This window comes from Protopterus annectens, chromosome 8.part1 (genome assembly GCF_019279795.1).
Source record: "Protopterus annectens isolate FY-2018-M chromosome 8.part1, PAN1.0, whole genome shotgun sequence".
In the NCBI taxonomy this organism is placed as follows: Eukaryota; Metazoa; Chordata; order Ceratodontiformes; family Protopteridae; genus Protopterus; species Protopterus annectens.
This window is the reverse complement of record NC_056742.1, coordinates 89,558,681-89,571,819: the sequence shown is the minus strand read 5'-3', so window position 1 is coordinate 89,571,819 and position 13,139 is coordinate 89,558,681. Positions and strand designations below refer to the sequence as shown.

The window sequence follows — 13,139 nt, the reverse complement described above, 5'->3', positions numbered from 1 at the left end:
AGAAGCACAGGTAATAACATGTGTCTTAAGATGGATGACCTCAATTTCTCTGTCCTTTTTCTCCGTATTTACTTTCCCAGTTATGAATAAACGAACAACAATACAGCATTTAAAATCGACTGTGTCTGTCAACTAGAACAGTACCGCACTATAATGTGGTGGTTTCACTTTCAAAAAACTTTTATCCTTCCCTGGAAAAGCTTGCTGCAGTCTCCAATTCATTGATGTCATCAAGGCCAATGAATACAGGTAGTTTTCTGGCCAATTCCCTCCCCAAAGTGGCATTACCACGACCGTCCTAAAAACCCACCCATGCGGTGATGTCACACCTCTCTGGTCCTTACCCTACCCATACAGAAAGTAAAGGCTATAACAAGGAAACAGTACATGAGTCAAGTCTCGAGCTGTCAATCACAGCAAGTAACAGCTAGGGAAGTTAGGTGTGAAAGGGGATGGGAGATGCGTAGACGTAGTAAAATTCAGGCTTCACAAAACCCTGCAATTTAGCCATTCTAAAAAGAAGCAGTAGTAAAAAGCACTTTGAAAGTCTGTTCTGTGGCATTTGTACTGTTTGTGTTTTAAGTAGTGACTAAATGGCATGAAATAAATGAAAAACGGCAGTGCAACTCAAACCAAGAAATCCAAAAGAACGGGGAACCAGCAAGTAAATCTTGTGCAGAAACAACGAATTTATTGGTACAGCTCTTGAACCACAAAAAAACACAAATGGCATGAAATGTTACAAAACTAACTGACTGAAAGACAGCAGTGTATACATGTAAAATCAATGTAGTAACTGCAGATTTAGGAAGAAAGAGGCCTGTGTGATGTAATTTTTTTTTTTTAAACAGACAAACATTGCATTGTGGGATACTAAGAGGCATACTAACAATCAGAATTACTTCAAGATGCCAGACCCCATGTGGTCAGACTCAGAAATTATGTTTAAAAATATTTAAAAACCTGTAAATAATCCCAGAGTGGTGCTAAAATGTAGGAAACACCAAACCACAATGAAATAAACGTTTTTTGAGTCTGTGGGTGCAGTTCTCCTTTAATTAGGGCCTGTTTTAGCAGCTATTTGGCACACATATTACTATTAGGTGGCTTAAACTTAATTATTTGAATATGTACATAGTTATGCAAGTTTATATTAAGTTAGCAGGTTCTGGGGGGTGTTATTTTGTTTGATGTTTTTTATTAAACAAAAAGTGTTTTAAAATGTGACATAGGTCCCAATTTTGATAAGAAAAAAACTATATAAAAGGATTAACCTGCCAAACATTAATGGGTGCATGTATCACAAAAGCTGGAAATAGATATTTAAAAAAGCTGCCATATATAATAGGTGGGAATAATGACTTTTTACCATAATGGCAATACTTTTTGTATTATCTCAGAATATGAATGGTCTCACAGGTGTAGATTAAAAGGAAAGAATACTTAATTACATTAAAAAAATGCAGAGTACAAATAATAATGCTACAGGAGACAAATTTGGAAAGAACTGAGCATGTGCATTTGATAAGTAATGATTTCAGGATGGATATTCTGCAGAATATCAGGGACAAAGGAAAAGATGAATACTTGTTAACTGCTAGAGAAGCTCCAGTAGTGACAGAAGAATGAAAAAAAGACAATAATAGTAGATTTGAAGCAGTGAGGAGCTATGGGCAAGGGATGAGGATTCTATTGGCATGCATTTATATTCCAATTTCCACCTAAAACAGCTCATTTTGGAAATTAAAAAAAAATGGGAGAAATAATCAGCTTTCAGCCTTTCAACAGGGAATATTACTTAAAGGTAGGACTGGAATTTGATTTGAAACAATGAGAGTGTATCTTGGAGAGGCTAGAAGGGAAACTATAACAAAGGAGTAGATTTCTGAAAAAGAAATTGAAAATATTTGGTACGAAAAGAGATGAATTCAGTAGTAGGAACTCAGAATTTACATATTATTCTCCAAGGTACATTAAATAGGCTAGACTTTTATATTTTACAGGAACATGTCCATTTAATTGAGAACTTTGATACATATCCAATAACTATTTCAGATCATGTGCCAATAATTACAAAGATAAAAATGCAGGTTAATGAAGTACAGATGAGACAATGGCACTTCCCCATCTACCAGTTAAAAACAGAAATGTAAGGAATGGGTAATGGAAATTATCCAAGAGTTATTGGGGAAGACAAAGTACTGCATACTTTATAGATAGGGACTGGGATAAAATGAAAGTGGAGTTTTAAAATGGGTAGAAATAATGGAGAGAGGGATCTGGTTAAGAATTAGAATTTATTGGAGGCCTGTCAGACGTGTTACAAAATAATGAGAATCTCACAGAACAAGAAGAGGCACAATTGCAGACTACTAAAGAGAAAAGAAGGGAGCACCTGGATAACATGCAGGAGTTTAGAAATATTGCTGTTAAGCAACTGTTTTGATAACTCCAGAGCACAAAAACTTTTGGCACAATGACTTGGACAACAGAAAATAGAAAGGGTTGTTGCCAAACATAGGGAGCCTATAACAAGAAAAAAGATCCTGTAGAGGTGTTATACATATTTCAGAAATTTTATGAAAATCTGCATAAAGCAGAGAAGTGTGGAAATAAAAAAAAATGCACAAGTGGAAATATTTATGGAAGACTTAAATATGCCAAGGTCAGAGGTAGATGAGGCTCAATAACTGGCAGTTAAGATGGGATGAGAGGAGATAAAAATGGTGATGTATAACCAATCTACAGGAAAGTCTCCAGTAATAGATGGGATTCCGGTGGAAGTAAGAGGGAAGAAAGTGATAAAGATCTGGAAGGTTTTGTTTAACAGGATTTTAAAATGAGGGGAGTTACCACCATCCTGGAAAAAGCTGTGTTGGCTGCAATACCTAAAGATAGTAAAGACCCATCTGAACCATGATCATATAGGCCCATTTCAGTTTAGTGTTTGGGTCTAAAACTGGTAAAAGAATTGCAAATATGACCCCAAAATGACAGATATGGACAAATGTGGTTTTGTGGAGGGGAGGCAAACATTTGACAACCATTAATAGAACAATGATGGTCCAAATGGAAGCAGAGTGTAAGTGTAGGGGAATGGAAGCAATTGCTATTCCGATACAATAATAAGGTTAATTAGGGGGATATATGAAGGATCTGAGGCAAAATTCAAAGTTGGAGGGTTCCTCTCTAATGAGCTGTGTCTGAACAGAGGAACCCATCATGGATGCCCTTTTTCCCTTTTGTTATTTTGTGTTAAATTTTGAAATCAATGGTGGCTAATGATTCCTTGCATAAATGTGGGACCTGCAAAATCTGCAGATATATAAATGAGGGTCCATACGTTGCAGTTAAAAATTTTAATAGAGCTATCCTATGTCTAGGAAGATGCAACCGGAACACTACTACTGAAGGGCAGTTTGGCAATTTGTTCAGCAAAGAGTGTGTGTGTGTGTGTGTGTGTGTGTGTGTGTGTGTGTGTGTGTGTGTGTGTGTGGGGGGGGGGTTGCATATTGATCCTTCAATTTAAATATCATGTCTCCAAAACTCCATCACCTCATCACTTAAACGATGTGGGTCACATTTCCTTGATATACCTTGCATTGGTGGAGAGAACAGATTTGATCCCATATCAAGTTGGTGAGACCCTCAGATTTAGAATGCTTAAGGAGCCATGGAATACAGAAGATTTGCTTCCCGTATAGAACAATGCTTTTTCAGTATTAATACAGTGTACAATGTAATGTGTGCTGTTACTTATGTTGGTGCCTTTTGGGTTTCTTGTATTCACTCTACATACCTTCTGATTATCAGGTTTGGTATTTTATAATTCAAGCAGTATAGTTTCAAGCTTATCGTACAGAACCAGCAATGGATAGTAATAAATCAGTAACATTGCTATTTATGGCCTTCATACCTCTCAACCTCAACACAAGAAATCTGGACAAAGCCTAAAATAATGGAGGGGGGGGGCAAAGGCCAAAAATAGGGACAGATTTTAAACATTTCTCTTATAAACTTAGAAAGCTGATAGAATAACAGGATTTGTGTTAGCATCATGCATTTTCTTAAGGATGTGTGTCAATCTTCTAATTTGCAAGAAAACCAAAGATTTTTATGAGGAACAGACCAAATACTGGATGCAAATTCAGGACATTATGCAAAAATCTGTACAGCTGAGAGATAGGATGGCCTTATCTTGTCACACCATATAAGCTACCCAAACTTAGCACCACCTATAAAGTGCTAGGCTTTGTGGGTTAGGGCTAGTGCTAATGAAACATATGAGAATTATGGAGTGTTAGTAGACAAGATATTGTACAATAATTGCTGGAAATGTGGGGATTTGTCCTAACTTTTAACTCAGATTACAGCAATACTGGTGATAAAATTGTCTGTGTTTCAGGTACTGAATATATGCCACTCCCTTGGACGTCCATCTACTTAAATTTATCTGCAGAGACTAATATAAAACCTTGTACTGGGAAAGGTATGCTCAGTAGTCAGGATATCTACACTGTTCCCTTGCAAAAAGATGGGAAGGGTTCTGGAGCACTTCAGGTACAATGGTGTCAGAGGTATTGTGGTGCAAACTTCAACTAATTGAACTAGAAGATACAGAATGGGACAAGGTTGAAGCAGGAATGGATAATTTCTTGATGAATGCTATAATTGAATGTAAACATCTGAATAAAGCTGGCAGTGTGACAAGAATTTCTGTGAAGGACTGGTTCTGTGGCAGCTGACTGACAATTATCAGCGAGTGCTTAGTTCTTTGGCTTGCTCGAATGGCTAAATAATTAGGTGGATACCCTATGGATTAGGGGATTAGTAATGAAGATTAATTGCCTGGCAGTAGAAAGTTACTGCTTGCACAACTCAGAACTGAGGAGGCACCTTCATGTTCAGAGAACTGAGATGTTAGTGTGACACAGTGGTGTAGCAGTTCGACTAGTTGTTACCCCATAGTGTTTGGTGCTATTGTTTGGTTCTCAGCTGGTAATGTCTTTCATATGAAGTCTGCATGCCCTCCCTGTGCCCATTATTTTTTATTTGGGGGTAGGGGGAGTACTCCAGCATATTCCAATATTCCAAAGGCACGCCAAGTGAGAATAGTGGATTTTGCATATTTTTTGTAGTGTGTGTGTGAGAATGACAGTGCATGTCCTATGATGCACTGGCTGGCTGTTCTAATATTAGTACTTTGTCACATACCATTGAGTGCTGGGACTGGCTCAAACCCTCCACCATCCCCAGCAACCCTGAACGGGATACAAAATAGGTATAATAAGAAAATAGTGCTTAAAATTCCTTACACTTTTAAGGTCTGGGGAAAAATTATTTAGATGCAGGGGCAAAAAGGTATGGGGCAAGTTGCAGCAGCATTTGGAAAAGAATCCCATTAAGAATGTTGGGCTTTTGCACAGAAAGCGTTCAATACTGCTGCTTCTAATCCAGGCATGGGCAAACTACGGTCCGGGGCCCACATGCGGCCCGTTAAACGTTTTGATTCGGCCCGCCAAACTTTAAAAAATTTAATAAATTTTAATAATTTTTTTAAAATTCTCGCGCTGTCGGGGCTGACGTCATCATGTGCGTGATGACGTCAGCACCGTCAGGCTACCAGCCAGTCGGAATTGAGCTCAAGGAGCTCGCATCATCATTTCCGGCTGGCTGGCCGTTAACAGTCAGCGGGAATGCAACATGTGGAACAGAAGAGGCTGACTCAGCGAGCCCTGAAACGGAGCCGGGCCCAGGATTAATGGCAGCAGCAGCAACATGAGAATGGATTGAACAGAAGACGCCGAGCACTACTCAGGGTGAGAGTGAGAGTGAGAGTGAGAGTGAGAGTGAGAGTGAGAGTGAGAGTGAGAGTGTGTGTGTGTGTGTATGCGATAGGAAAGAGAAAGTGAGTGAATCACTGAATGCATGTGTGTGTGTGTGTGTGTGTGTGTGTGTGAATGATCGGAGAGAGAAAGTGAGTGAATGCAGGTTTGAAAGGTGAAGTGTGTGTGTATGTGTGAGCGATCGGAGAGAGAAAGTGAGTGAATGCAGGTTTGAATTGTGAAGAGTGTGTGTGAACGATTGGAGAGAGAAAGTGAGTGAATGCAGGTTTGAAAGGTGAAGTGTGTGTGTGTGAGCGAGCGAGCGGAGAGAGAAAGTGAGTGAATGCAGGTTTGAAAGGTGAAGTGTGTGTGTGTGTGTGTGTGTGTGTGTGAACGATTGGAGAGAGAAAGTGAGTGAATGCAGGTTTGAAAGGTGCCATAATCTTACGTTAGTATTTTCTACTTCCCAAACAAATGCATCAAGGTTATTTTTTGAAGGAAGTTAATTATTAAGTATAGTAAAGAGGAAGTTTATTTCAGAATCTTGAAAGGCATCATATAGTAATATACTATATATTTTTATATTAATGATATTTATTTGCAGTATTAGCTTCCCTGCTTATTTCATTTATTATTTATTATTTATTATACAAGGAATATAATTTACTAAAGTCAGGAAGGTGTAACAAAGAACACATATCTTTCTTGTTGTGTGCAAGGGGATAATGATTTGAAAACAGCACAAAGGTAATCTTTATCCACCATTGGCCAGATGCATTTTCTTTGGATGTGGTGTAGATTTCAATGCTATTTTAATGAATGTAGAGAAGTTTTAATGCCAACTCTATTTTCATTGTGAGACAGTTTTGCTTTGTTAAACAGAGATCTATTGGTGTTTGTGCATTGTGCAATAAAGTGTAAAAATAAAATCCAAGTCATTGTAGAAGTAAAGCATGCAAATTTTATGTTAAACAGCGTACAGATTTGTACCTATTTTTCATGGGCCTTGTCCAGATTTTTGATGTTTCCAGGTCGAAGTCAGAGATTTTATTGTAATGCTTATTGTAATGCTTTTCTTCATTTTCATTGGAAATTAAAGCACATGTTTTCTCCATATCCCAAGATGTGTATTTTTCCCCCAATGAGGTGATGTTTTCAAAGCATGCCATCTATCTGCTCCTGTTCCGGCCCCTTTGTCAAATGTTAGAACTCAATGTGGCCCACGAATCAAAAAGTTTGCCCACCCCTGTTCTAATCGAAAGGATAAATAATGTTCCAATAAAGGGAAGGCAGACCTGATTCGGCCTACCTCTTTAATACAGGATACATCAGGAGAAGAATTCCAAATTATACATTGTTTATCTGAAAAATTGATTTACTGAAGTTAAAGTGGATTCACAATAGCAATAGATTCCTTGCAAGGTTAATGGCAACTAGTATCCACCTATTGGTGAAGGCATGCCCCAAGGCAGTACTCTGATCTAGTATTAACAACCTTCTGGGTGAAGTAGTTATAAAAGATTCAAAGAAGAGACTTTATAAGATTCCAGAGAATACACACTTGTGCAAACCAGAAAAAAATGTTAGTTGATTTTATTGGCCATAGGAATATTAAAAAAGTGGAGTGGTTATTACCAAATAACAATACTACAAGGACCACATCACCTTAAACTGCACAGACTAGATAAGAGAATATTTTACAGAGATCAAAAGTTGGGGACGGACCTTTTTTTCACTTTTTGTCCCCTCTGCCTACTGATCATCCACCACTTTCCCAGCCCAAATGGCCTATTTGTTTGCCATCACTGGGGTGAGAGTTGACAGAGGGGATGCCATTCAAGCAGCCATCACAGATGACTTGCAATTTGTTATACACCCTACTACCCTGTACATGCATCATAAGGTACACACAGGTGGCTGTGTAATGGGTTGACTGCATGGGGCAGTCCAACTCCTTCCTGAGGGTGTTCTCAACCAGCAACCCCCACCCCCTTGCCATAATCTCCAATCTGTCCTTGAGAGAGGTGACCGAGGTCTGCCTATGCATTCTTCTCTATCACCCACCTGGCTCCTCCATTGCTGGGGTCACTAACTAAACTCTGGTCACCTGGGTTATAATCAGGGCTCTGTCTCATGATGCCATGGACCCAGAAGTCAAGGTATCAGAAGACCTTTTTGTAGGCAAGCCTCACACCAATCAGACTGAATCCAACGGGGACAGTTAGATGTCCCACTTGTGTTACGGAGTATGGTGACTTATGGCTTGATATATGGTACTCTGTATGTTACAAAACATAATATCAGGCTGATGGAATTGCAAAGAGGAATTCCTCCTTCTGAATATTTTAATGTGTAAATCCAATAAAATAGGGCACTACCTATTAGTTATCTATTGTTACAAGTATATAATGTATGTATGTTACAAATTTTAAGTTAAAAAAGATGCAAACAAATGTTTAACTTATAACAGTTTTGTTCTTAATGCTAAGAAAATAACACTGATGCTAGATGGGAAGAACATTCCTAGAGCATAGATCCCAGCATTTTAATATTACTGTTTCATATGGGTCTACAAATTATCTAGAATTCCTGGCTGCAGAACAGCCATACTCAAAACATATCCCACCACATAGTAAGAAAGTTCTGCAAAAATGTAGACTTTTATACAGATATTTAACTACTGAGGGGGCAGTTCAGTTTGTTTTGCTTTCAGTTTCTGTACTGATCAAGAATTCTAAATAACATTCAAAACCCAGTACTTATCATGCAAGGGCATCTATGCAAGCCCTGGGGGATTAACATCTGACAAAGACCTATTTCTAGAGTGTTTTTCTATTCATTGCATATTGTATGATATGATCTACAGCAGAGGAATCACATAGGGAAAACGGCTCTGTACAAAAATGAATTTGTAATGTTCACAGTACACATCATTGAATTTAAAGAAAAAGTAGAAAATTTTTGAGGGGCCAAGCCCCTCTACTGTACATCTACTGATCTCCAAATAGACTGACTCCAAGATCACACAGGCTTAAAGGTAAGGAGAAACTTCATAACAGAAGTTCCTTACCCTCAGTGATAGCATCATGTTCAACTAAGTACAGAGGTCAAACATGATCTACTATTCCCATTTCCTGTTTTAAATGTTGCATCAAAACCACATATCCAGACTTATGTACCACTGCTTAGATGGTATATGTATATGGATATATGTCAAAATAATGAATTACCATAACTTTGAGTTGAAAAATGTTGAGATGGAAATGATGAAAGTTTATATTCATGAATGTCCAGATCATCATAAATTTTCCCCTGGTAATTAAACAACTGGCCAACAAAACTTAAAAAAAGCAAATAAAACTCACCTGGGGGGGCTTTCCCCCCCCCCCTAACTAAACATACCAACTCAGAGATTACACTACAGTGGAGAAAAGAGCGAAGTTCACCACACTGGCCAACTGACTCCTTTCGCAGCGAAAACTTACGATGATCTGGACATTTATGAATGTAAAATTTCATCATTTACATCTCGCCATTTTGCCACTCGACGTTATGGTAATTTTTTATTTTGACATAGATCCATGTGTATTACTATCAAAATGTATTCAATCATGCATAGTTGGTACTTGCCCTGTAGGAGAAAAATTCTACAGTATGCATTAAAGGCATCAATATAAACAGAAGTGGGTAACACAGAGTTAAAAAAATTAACTAACTAGAATAGCTTATACAAAATAATTGTTTTCCCTTGCTGTGGTGCAAGCATAGATTTAACATTGATAATATAACTGGCTAATAGATACCAAGTGAAAGATTCAGTAACAATGACTTCTGTTCACCCTTTAAGGCCATTTAAGCACTTTTGCATTTAAACAACATACTTATATTCATTCTGATCTAACCTTACACAGCTTTCAGCAAAGTCACTTATTTTGAGTTCTAGGATGACTGAAAAACAAAACAGGAACTATTTAAAATGCATTTGCCCCAAAATATCACCACTCTTAGAGGACTTCACTAACCATTGTAAGGAGCATAAACCATCTACTTTCTATCTCACTTTTTGAAAGGATTCATTATTATCTTTCGGATGGACAAGGGGAAATCATATCAGTCAGCAAGTTTTATGACCCCATATATCAATTACCTTTTACGCATCCAAAATTATTATTACATCTAAAGGAAAGTCAAGAAATCAAGAACCGGAGAAAAAATTTATTTGGAATGTGGACAAACTGAGCTCTACTTTCTTACCATATAACCCAGTGATACAGAAGCTGGATTTCATTATGCAATGCCAGTGTCTGAGGTTAAGGAATAAATCAATTAAGCTAGCAAAGGTGGAAAAAGATCCTATAATACATTTCCTTCACCACTGGGGGGTGAGGTTGCAGATGTCCTTAACAAAAGGTCCTACCATACTGTACCCAGCAGTCTGAAGGAGAAAGAGTAAGATGACATTTTTGCCTTCCATAGCCTCTCCTAGAAGGAGACCTGGAAAGCTGCCTTGTTGATCTCAATCAGCAACACAAATTAGTTCACAGTAGGTTCTAAAGCGTCACTATACCAAGAGTGAATAATCTGGGTAGTGACCCTGAAGAAGATATAACTACAATCAGGGACACATATCTGCACTGTGTTTGGACAGTCGTCTGTTGGTGAGGGCAGATAACACATGCATCTGGGGAAAACAACATGTTAAAATCCCCTGTCTGCAGTTGTTTTCTGCAGCTGGTAATGAAGATGGATATTAAAGGTCTCACATATTTCTCAAACTTTTTTACCTAAATAAACTACTTTATGTAGATCAAAACAAAAATAAAGGGCAAATTAATTTCACATTAGAAATAAACAGGAAATGTCACAAATGGGTTCCATAATTTCTATCATCGCAACATACCAATGCAATACTAAAAGGCTGCATGTCGTGTAGGAGCCATTTCTGTTTTCAGGTCTATTTCACGACAAACAGCTAATTTTGATCTGTTTAGTACAGAGACACACACACACACACTCACCCTGCTTTCTCAACCTACAAGCACTGAATGACAGAACTGGCTTTTAAAAATCATAGCAGAGGTTCAGTAAGAGGAACACTATTTTTTCACAAAAAAGTAGTTTATATACTACACCCTATATAGTTATTGGTTGTGAATTTTTGTATAGGCTTAGTTTATGTATTTAATAAAGTATGTTCTATTAACAGGTCTGACTTCATGAGAAACAACAATCATAAATCTGAAGGAGCAAGGCTACATCTAAGAGCCAAAATCATAGCAGAGGCATGACACAAACACAATTAAATTTGGTAGCAGTTTTCCTAAATTTACTTTAGAAAAATTTGGCTATCTCATGACAGTCACTGGGATAAACTGACTAAAACATGAAATATCAACCCTCCATACTATTATAATTTCATAAGTGAAACATGCTGAAGAGAACTGGTTCAATGATAAATTTTCCACACACAAATCGAATAACAATATTTCTACTGTCTCTGAACCCACCCCCAGATTAATGCTTTAATGTTAACACTGGGCCCAGCTGTCAGTTTACAAGCATGTTTTATGCACCTCTTCTAAAAGCAGTAAAACATATATATTTTTAAATAAGACTGGCCAATACCGTTCTACTGAAAGTTAAGTTTTATTGAAAACCAGAATATCCTAAATAAAAGAAACCTACCAGGTTCCAGAATCCAACATTACCCTAGAAGCAAAGACAGAAGCTTCCCTTACTCCCGAAAGGGAAGAACCTGCATAGGAGGCCAGTGATGTAATTTCCCCTCCATTTTCAGAATTAATTAAAGGGGACAGCATTAGCTCTGAAAAAATTTTTTTTTCTTTTTCAGTAAATTCTGGAATGCATGTCTGTTCGGAAGGTTATGATGTACTTTCAGTATTGTTTTTGGAATTAAAGGGGACTGAATTGTCTTCCAGATATTTTTTTTGGGGGGGGGGGGTACAAGTTCAGTAAACATTAGAACTTATGCCTACAGCCTGCTTGGGACGTCAATGATGTAATTTCCCCTACATTCTTGGAATTAATTAAAGTAGCTTAGAGAGTTTTGGGGGAGAGGAGTTAGTGAATGTTGGAATAAATACTTCCTAGAGGGTCAGTGATGTATTTGCTTCAGCACCTTTGGAATAAATTAAAGGTGACGGCAATTACTTTATTTATTTATTTTTTCATGGAGTGGAGGGCAGTAAATCTTAGAATGCATTCCTACCTGGAAAATCAGCAATGCTATTTCCCCCTTCATTTTTAGAATTTCTTAAAGAGGACAGCATTAGATTAGAAAGGTTTCAGTAAATGTTGGAATGCCAGATGTGTGCAGGAAGAATTCAATATGATATTAAAATTGGCACTGAGGATAACTGGGATTTCTGTGCTAAGAGATTGATAACAGGTTTATGCCAGTTTGAGGCAGGGAATATTGCAATCACTTTCTATAATACTAGCAAGTCAGCTTACTCGTTAGTATTTCTTGAACAAGAAATGTTACAAGAATGAATTTGTCTTATTACAAAATGGATTTGTTTGGCAACAAAAAGTTTATTATATGTAGTTTCAATAACAATGAATTTCTATCATTGTTAGTTCTATAGCTAGGGAATTTTTAGTCTTCTCACAGACTTTGTGAAGCATGTTAATTAATGATCCACCTAACTTAAAAATTCTACTATGCTTCTTTTTTTTCTCATTTGCATGCTGAACGCACTAATTAAATCATGCCCTGGAGTAGCTCAAGGGAGCAACTTGAGAGTTTACGCCATGCCGCACATTGCATCAGTTATTTTCTCACACTGTTGTCTGGATGCATGTCTACAAATGAGACTGGAGATCAGTGCCACTGTTCACCTTGAGGCTGCTGATCGTTTGTTGAACCAGTTTTTAGTACAACCATACCACTCAACTGTCCAGATTTTCACAGACTGTCCAGATTTTTGCTTCATATTTTTGGTCTATTCCTCATAAATTCTATGGTTTTCTGGAAAATCATTAAGGGGTGAAGTCACTAAATAATGACAGACATTAGAGTTTCAGACTTCATATCCTTCAGAAAATGCATGCCAATGCAAACCCTACTATTCTATCAATTTTCTAAGTTTATAAGAGCAATATTTAAAATTTGTCCCTACGTTTTGAGCCTTTGTCCCATATATGTTTTTCCCTTTGTTCAGATTTATTGTACTAAGAGGTTGAGAGGTATGAGTACTACATCATGCAGGGCCTGTCCTTTGCCTCTACCAGGACATGATGCTTTGGCAAATATTCCCCACTCTCTTCCCTCTCTAGTTTAGGAGAGCTGTC

General features: G+C 37.6%; 1 protein-coding gene across 1 annotated transcript in view; it reads right to left on the bottom strand.

Moving 5' to 3' along the window:
• PABPN1L (PABPN1 like, cytoplasmic) overlaps nucleotides 1–11,610 on the bottom strand; it is a 237,131-nt gene extending 225,521 nt beyond the window's left edge. Inside the window, exon 1 of the mRNA XM_044081564.1 lies at nucleotides 11,511–11,610. The gene's annotated coding sequence lies outside the window, so the exon portion shown is untranslated. The remainder of the gene's footprint in view (nucleotides 1–11,510) is intronic.
• Between the last annotated feature and the right edge of the window lie 1,529 nt (nucleotides 11,611–13,139).